The sequence below is a fragment of the Pteropus vampyrus genome, unplaced genomic scaffold, assembly GCF_000151845.1.
Source record: "Pteropus vampyrus isolate Shadow unplaced genomic scaffold, Pvam_2.0 Scaffold81, whole genome shotgun sequence".
Classification (NCBI taxonomy): domain Eukaryota; kingdom Metazoa; phylum Chordata; class Mammalia; order Chiroptera; family Pteropodidae; genus Pteropus; species Pteropus vampyrus.
The window spans coordinates 7,935,698-7,943,004 of NW_011888862.1; the positions used below are offsets into that span (position 1 = coordinate 7,935,698).

General features: G+C 42.3%; 1 pseudogene; it reads left to right on the forward strand.

The window, feature by feature from the left end:
* Window positions 1–5,131: 5,131 nt before the first annotated feature.
* LOC111741751 lies at window positions 5,132–5,250 on the forward strand (annotated as a pseudogene).
* Window positions 5,251–7,307: the final 2,057 nt, after the last annotated feature.

Here is a 7,307-nt window from a genome sequence, read left to right on the forward strand (position 1 = left end):
TGTGAGGGGCGGGACGTCCCTGCGGCTGCGGCGCTCGGGCGCCCCCGTCACCGCCTGCTGGGTTGGGACCCAGCTCCGCGCGAGGCCGCCCCCCACTCACGGCGGCTCGGCTAACGCCCCGGGAAATGCCGCGAGACTCCTCGAGACCGGCAGAGAGGGGGTCCGTGGGGGAGGGGGCATCCGAGTGGAGGGGCAAGTGGGAAAGGAGCCGGAGGGAACGGATTGTGAGGGCGCGACCATTGAGGGAGCCCGGGCTGGGGGAGGGGATGCCATGGGCAGGTGAGGGGCAGAACACCTGCTGAGGGTGATGGCTGGTGACCCCGGGGGGTGGGTCGAAGCAACCCAGAATAAAGCTTCACAGAGGGCGCTGTTGGGAAGGAGGGAGAAGGGGTCCCTATGGAGGGACAGAAATGCTCGGTCCTTTCAGTGCAGCGTGGGAAAGGCAGGCCAGGTGCGAGTTTGCACGTAGGTGGTGGTGGGATGGAGATGCGGAAAGACAGAGAAGGGCGCAGCAGGGCTGGTGGGGCGCATCGCCCCGCTCTGACTCTCGCAGAGACCCCTAACCCCACGCCTCCCGTGCTTGGGCCAAGTGGGATTCCGTTGCTCATCAATGTTCCCAGGCTCTGATGTTCCCAGAAATCCGCGGAGGCAAAGGCTAGCTCCCTCCCCAACAGGTGTCAGTCATTATGCCATGTTGACCCCCAGACCTGCGCAGCCCACCCTTGAGTGGGCACGAAAATGAAAATAGGAATTTCGTGGGAAATCATGGGTAACTGAGAAACTCCTTTTTGGGTCCATTCACCACAGCTTTCACCACAGATACTCTGCCAGCCACCGCATTCATTTACCGTCCCATTATTTTCTTTTCCCTTTCCACCATCTGGTGGCAGGAAGAGATAGTGAAATAGATGGAAGACATTCAGAAAGAAAAAATAAGACAATAAAGCAATTAAATCATTGGCCCCTGAAAAACGGAAGATGCTGAGGGTTAGTGGACCCACAAGTGATCAATAAAAGCCGACCCCCTACCCAATACAGGGCTGTCTTCATACCTCACCTATGACCTTGAGGCAACTCTTGTGAATTGGTTACATCCTAGGATTTCTGCCGAAAGATGTTCTTATAACTGTTTCATTAGCTTTAAAAAACACCATCATCGTGGTCTTACAAATAAGAATACAGTAGTATCATCTTTGTAAATACTTTTCAAGTGTGTCAGTACAATCTATACACAGGACTAATTCAGGGACAGAAAACCCATCCACACAGCTGCTGAGAAGGTAGTCATGACATCAAGGACTGGGGAACATAGAAATTAAGAATCTGAAGTGTGGAAGGCACGGGTGAATTCTCAGTTATACCTGCTCCAGGCACTGTGGTGCCTCACTCATTACATGCCTTGGCATATCAGGGTGATGAGGCCTTGTGATATGATCTTAGAGTTGACAAACCCTGAAACTCATAGAGCCTGGCTAAGGTCCACTGTTACTGGGACATTTTTTTTCTTGAACCCCACCCAGAAGAACTGGTCTGGGATCTGCCCAATTCCAGAGGTGGTTCTCTTTGCTAAGGCCACCTTGTCCCTCTATTGAAGAGACTCAGAGCCCTGAAAGTAACTGGGCCTGCTTCAACATGGAAATAGCTTTCCCGGACTAGAGTGGACTGGCATCTCGATGCCCAAGACTCTTGGCTAGCTGCCCCATGCATTCTCAGAGCAATGAGTGCAAAGCCTTTGAACATTGTTGATGACACCCACCATGGCTGGAGTTACCTGGACATGGCAGAGGCCAGTATACCTAACCCAGCTAACTGGTGGTTGAACTCTGTAGGGCTCAGGTTAAAAATGAGCGGCTTGTCTCATGTCCTGTTTAATCTTACTCATCTCTGTCCTATGTGGGGAAGTCAGTCTACTTATTTATTTATTTTTTTTACCAGCTTGGCATGGGTGAAAACAGACCACCTGAACTTTTGTGTCTTGTTTTGGCTCTGGTCAATTTCAGGGCATACCTTTTTCTTCTTGGACCAGAGTACTATGTCCTCACTCCTTGATCTGGGTATGCTTCCTGCATAAACAAATTTGCCATTTTATCACCAAAAAAAAAATTAAAAAAAAAAAAGCCTGATAGCAAGACTTAAAATTTTTTTTTAATTCCTGATCTGTGTCCTAATTTTAATGCCGTGTCCTAATTTTAATGCCTTAAGTAAACTGAATTGTATCAATTCTACTCAAAACACTGCAGATTTTTTTCATTTGCAGTTTCTCTAAATTACAAAAATGGACATTCCTTTTCCCCCACTTATTGTTCGGTTCTTCTGAATTGTTCCTATTGTCCTTTTATTTTTCCTTTGAGAAACTTTTGCTGACCAGCAGCACAAGGGAAGTTAATATTAAGATTCAAATGCAGATGCTGACAAAAATAGATGTATAATTCTTCATCCTGCCTCCCTCTTACAAGAGTATATTTTAATAAGATAGTTAGTGCAATATTTCAAATTATGTGAATCCATCTCATGAATGTTGCTAGAGAAATACATTGTGTTTAATACCATGTCTTCATCCCATTGAACTCCCATTTCTATAAGAATAGAAGATGCATTTTGGGAATGGAGAGTAGTTGAACCATCACACTTAAAATAATATCACATAACTTAAAAGGCCCCATTGTGTTGCTCCATGGTGGTAACATTTTGGATAAAAATGGAAGGCAGTCGAGCCTCTGCCTATGTAGCACTTACAGCCTGTCATAATTGCTCTCTCAGAGTACTTGGACTTGACATCTGTAATTTGCATGTAATGAATGATACTTTGCTTTGATAACCTTTAATATCATCTTTATATTAATTTAAATTACATGCAGAGTGCCTTACAAAAGACAGTCATTATCTGGTACTTCTGATGAGCTTTATGGAGAAATGTAAAAACCTCTTGGTGCCAGAAACTAAGGAAATGCTCAATAAAAATGATGGGGCAAGTCAAAAGGGCACAAGAGCCAACCTGAAAAAGTTCCCAAACGCTAAAGCTGGAACAATCCCGGCAACAAAATAAATATCGATTCTATTGGATTATAACCCACAGAATAAAGGTCATATCTTTAAGCCCATATAGATATATATAAATAGCTGACTAAATAAGTAAATAAGTCAGGGAGGGGAATAAGTCTTCCTTATAGAGGAATTCCAATTAATAAATAGAGAAGAAATGGAGGAAAGAGAAAATCACCATTAGAACACCACAGTGATAATTGATACAGGCAAAATCCACCTCAAATTCTCAAATTAGTGGGTGCAAGTTGAAAGAGAAACCCTGGCAGATGGCACTTTAAGCCACCATGCTGACAGTCTTGAGGCAAGCTTTTCCCTTCTTCCTTTTCATGGTGAACACTGGGTTAAAGATAACTTGTCCGGATCACATCAAGAGCCCTAGAAATAGCATCTCATTCTATTATACTTGAACTGGCTTAATAACCACTCTTGGGATGACCCACTCACTTCCCCTTTTATCCTTTTCAGTGAATCCTTTGCAACAAATCCAACAGAGCTGGTTTTATCAGCTCTGTGGAGATGCAAACTAATCATATCAGAGAAGTAGATCATTTATAAGACAGCTTAACTGTGATTATCTGTACAAGGTTTGGAAGAAAGGCTTGCTTTTAAAGGAAATAACTAGGTGGAATGTGCTCTCTCACAAGACTACAAAACTGGAATAGGGTGTTCTTCCTTAAAAATCCAAAGAACGCCTGAATAATTGACTTCAAAGTTGATCAATCACAGGAACTCGCAACAAAAACACACAAGAAGAGCACACAGTTTATGGATAAACTTACCTTTTTCACAACAATTCTTTATCTAAGAAATAGTACATTGGGAAAACAGTCCTAGGAGATTAACAACAAATATGGTTTCTGTTTTCTACCCACTTTATTCAGCCCCTTCCTCTCTCAAAATTCCAAGGGGTCATGTATAAGAAAGGGCATTTTCACAATTTAAAAAAAAATGAGTCAAATAATATTCCAAAAGAGTTCCGAAAGCACTGGCCATTAATTTAAGATTATATGTGTGAAATATGCATTGTAATAAATGTTAACAACTTTAAATAGACTAATTGGTCTTTAGCATAGGAAAAAACACATCCCAACAGGCCAATTTTTTTTAAATGGGAGCTGATTAACAATAGGGGGCTTTTGATCTTATCAGTAAATGAAGATTTAATAGTAGGAATTGCCTTGCAAAAGTGATTTCTCTTTTTCCCTTCCTTTCAGGAGAAATTAAGCTCAGAGGCCCCATCACAGACTGGGGTTTCATTGGAGCTGGGTCTCCAGGATGCGCAGATGTTTGCTGGCATTCCAGACTGAGAAGAACAAGAGAATGCTCAGAGTTGGGGCAACAGATGATGTTGCAAGGAGGTTTGTGTGAAAGGGGCAGGAATGAGGCCAAATATCAGATTCTGTGTCTCTGTGCCAGGCCCAGTGTAAACAAGACCCAACAAGCAATAGGTAAGAGCACAGGTTTCTGAGCAGACTGATTTTAGGAAGGTAACTGGCAAGCTAAACGGAATTAGGACTGGGGAGGGAAAGTCTGCAAGTAGGAGGCCGTGGAAAGGCCAGAGATATTAATGGCAAAAAATATGATGGCATTGATACTGACAAAGAGGAGAAGTCACATCTAGAGTCATTTCGGAACTACATTAGACAGATCTGGTGAGGCAGTGGATTAGGGAGAGGGTAGGGAGCAAAATTGGAGAATTTTGAAGAAATATTTTTGTTTGGGAGCGATCAACCAAGGGGAGAAGAAAGTCATTGGGGATAGAGAGGAAATAATGAATTCGGATTTGAATCTTATTGAGTAGTGAATTGTAAGGCATGTGAATTTATCTCAACGAAGTCTGTTCTGTGTTAAAAAAAAAAAAAAGAATGATAGTGCGTACAATTTCAGTCTAGAAAGATGAAAAAGTTCTGGAAGTGGATAAAACAATGTGAATGTATTTAATACCACTTAAAAATATTACAATGGTAAAAATTACATTGTGTATATTTCTTTCCCACAATAAAGAAAGAGAGTGAACAGTCTATGGCCATGCCACCTTGAATGCGCCCAAACTTATCTGGCCATGCCACCTTGACTGCTCCCAAACTCATCTGGCCATGCCACCTTGAATGCGCCCAAATTCATCTGATCTAAGAAGCTAAGCAGGGTCGGGCCTGGTTAGTATTTGGATGGGAGACCACCTAGGAAGACCAGATGCTGGAGGCGTAAAAAAAAAAAAAAAAAAGATCTAGTGAATACATTTGTGATTGGTGGATTACATGGGGCGTGTGGGCATGGTTTCCCCTGTGTTTTGCCTACTCCAATAACAGTCTCGCACTGCTTCCCAAACAGGACCTCAGTATTACAATAACAGCTACCCCTTCACCCTCAGTGTCACATTTTCAGGGGTCAGCGGCCTGGGCTAAAGGCGATGAGCCACAGCTCCGCTCCAGGTGATGAAATCCCCAGTCACACAGCCAACCCCAGATGCGTCCTCAAGCCCTAGAGGCCACAGGACTTAATTGAAAAGTCTCTGAACCAGGCACTCACTTAATAAGATTGGACACATTCCTTTTCTAGCACAACTTCTTATTGAATAGAGCCTGTCAAATTAAGTTCCCCTCCTCAAAAATAATTACAAGCCAGCCAGAGGCAAAAGTGGGAAGTAAGTGAAGTTCATATTTGTTTGGCTTCTGTTTCTCTGTTGAAGCTTTCTTTCCTGAATCACAGCGGTTCTTAAAAGTGTGGTCTCCAGACCAACAGCAGCTGCTGCAGCACATGAGAACTTGTTAGCAATGTACATTGCAGACCCCAGCCCAGACTCTCTGAATCAGGAACTCTGGCAGTGGGCTCCAGTGGTCCGCTTTGGAACCCGCCCTGTGCTGAATGCTGATGCAGCGCCAGCGTGAGAACGCTGCTGTGCTTCAGCTCCCTTGAGCCCAGATAACCAGCTTTCATCATCCGATAACCAAGTTGATCTTCAGTAATGAAAAAGGGCTGGAGGGAGTTACCAGGGACACACACCCCTGAGCTGGTAAAACTGATTTGGTGTTTATTAACATTACAAAACTAATATCTGCTTGTCATTTTTTAAATTAATAAAACATTAAAGATATAGTATAGAAGGTGAAAATCTTCCATAATCTCACAATCATCAATTATTATAGAGATAACTGATGATCACTGTTAACTTCTGATGGAATATTCCCCCAGTTTTTAAATGTGTAACAATACTAAGATACATGATGATTTCCACATACTACATATTTTTTTTTTGAACTGGTAACTGCTCTTTAGTGCTCATATGGTGGAAACTGAGAACTTTGGAGAGAGGACTTTTTTCTTGGAGAATTCCCAAATCGCCTTTTCTTCTCATAAAATTTACTGTGAAATATTAAACCTTTTTGGAACAAACTTTTTGAGAATGTATTTCATAACTTTTGGGGGAGAACTGAGAATTCCCGATAAAAATGCTCAAGGAATTCTCTGATACTCTTCAATGAGACTAAGCTCTTTTTGGGGAAACAAGCTCTCTCCCTGACCACCCAACCTCTCAGCTTACCACAGGTCAGAAGTCCAGTGAGCTTTAGCCTGAAATTCTTTTTCCTTGTGTCAGATCTAATGATGATCATCTATTCGCTTCCCAGAACATCCTGACCAAGAGTGAATTTTGAAAAAAGTTTTTCCATGTGTTCATAAATTTTCTGAAGTTTCATATACGTGCATCAGTTTCTACAAACTAGAGACAACACAAGCAGCCTATCGGACAAGGACTAGACTTTTTTTTCAGCGCCCAAATACAGGAGGAAAAAGACTCGACCTTACATAAAAATACAGTGTGTTGCCCATCTTTCAAAAACCTCTCTGGGCAGTGAGGATGACCTTAAGGTAGTAATTGCTATATTTATGGAAGAGCAGGGACCCGCAATTATCCTCTCTTAAATTCTTACAATGACAGAATAAAATGCTACTATTCCCATTTTATAAGTGAGGCGACTCAAGTTCAAAGAGGCTAAATGTCATGCCCTATGTCCCTTAGCAGGAAAGAGAGGCAGGCCTGGGAGTGTAAAGTCAGCTGTACCTGATTCCATTAGAAAGTACGGAGTCATCTGAAGTTGAACAAAGCAACCCACTTTTTTCATGGTTTAGAATTCCTACTCAATGGCCTTAGTATAAAATTTAAATGGATCCTTATGAGCATTTTGCCGTGTGAAATTTGTATATATATACAAAATGTTCTTGACATTAACAATGAGTGATAAAACCCAGAATATACATTTACA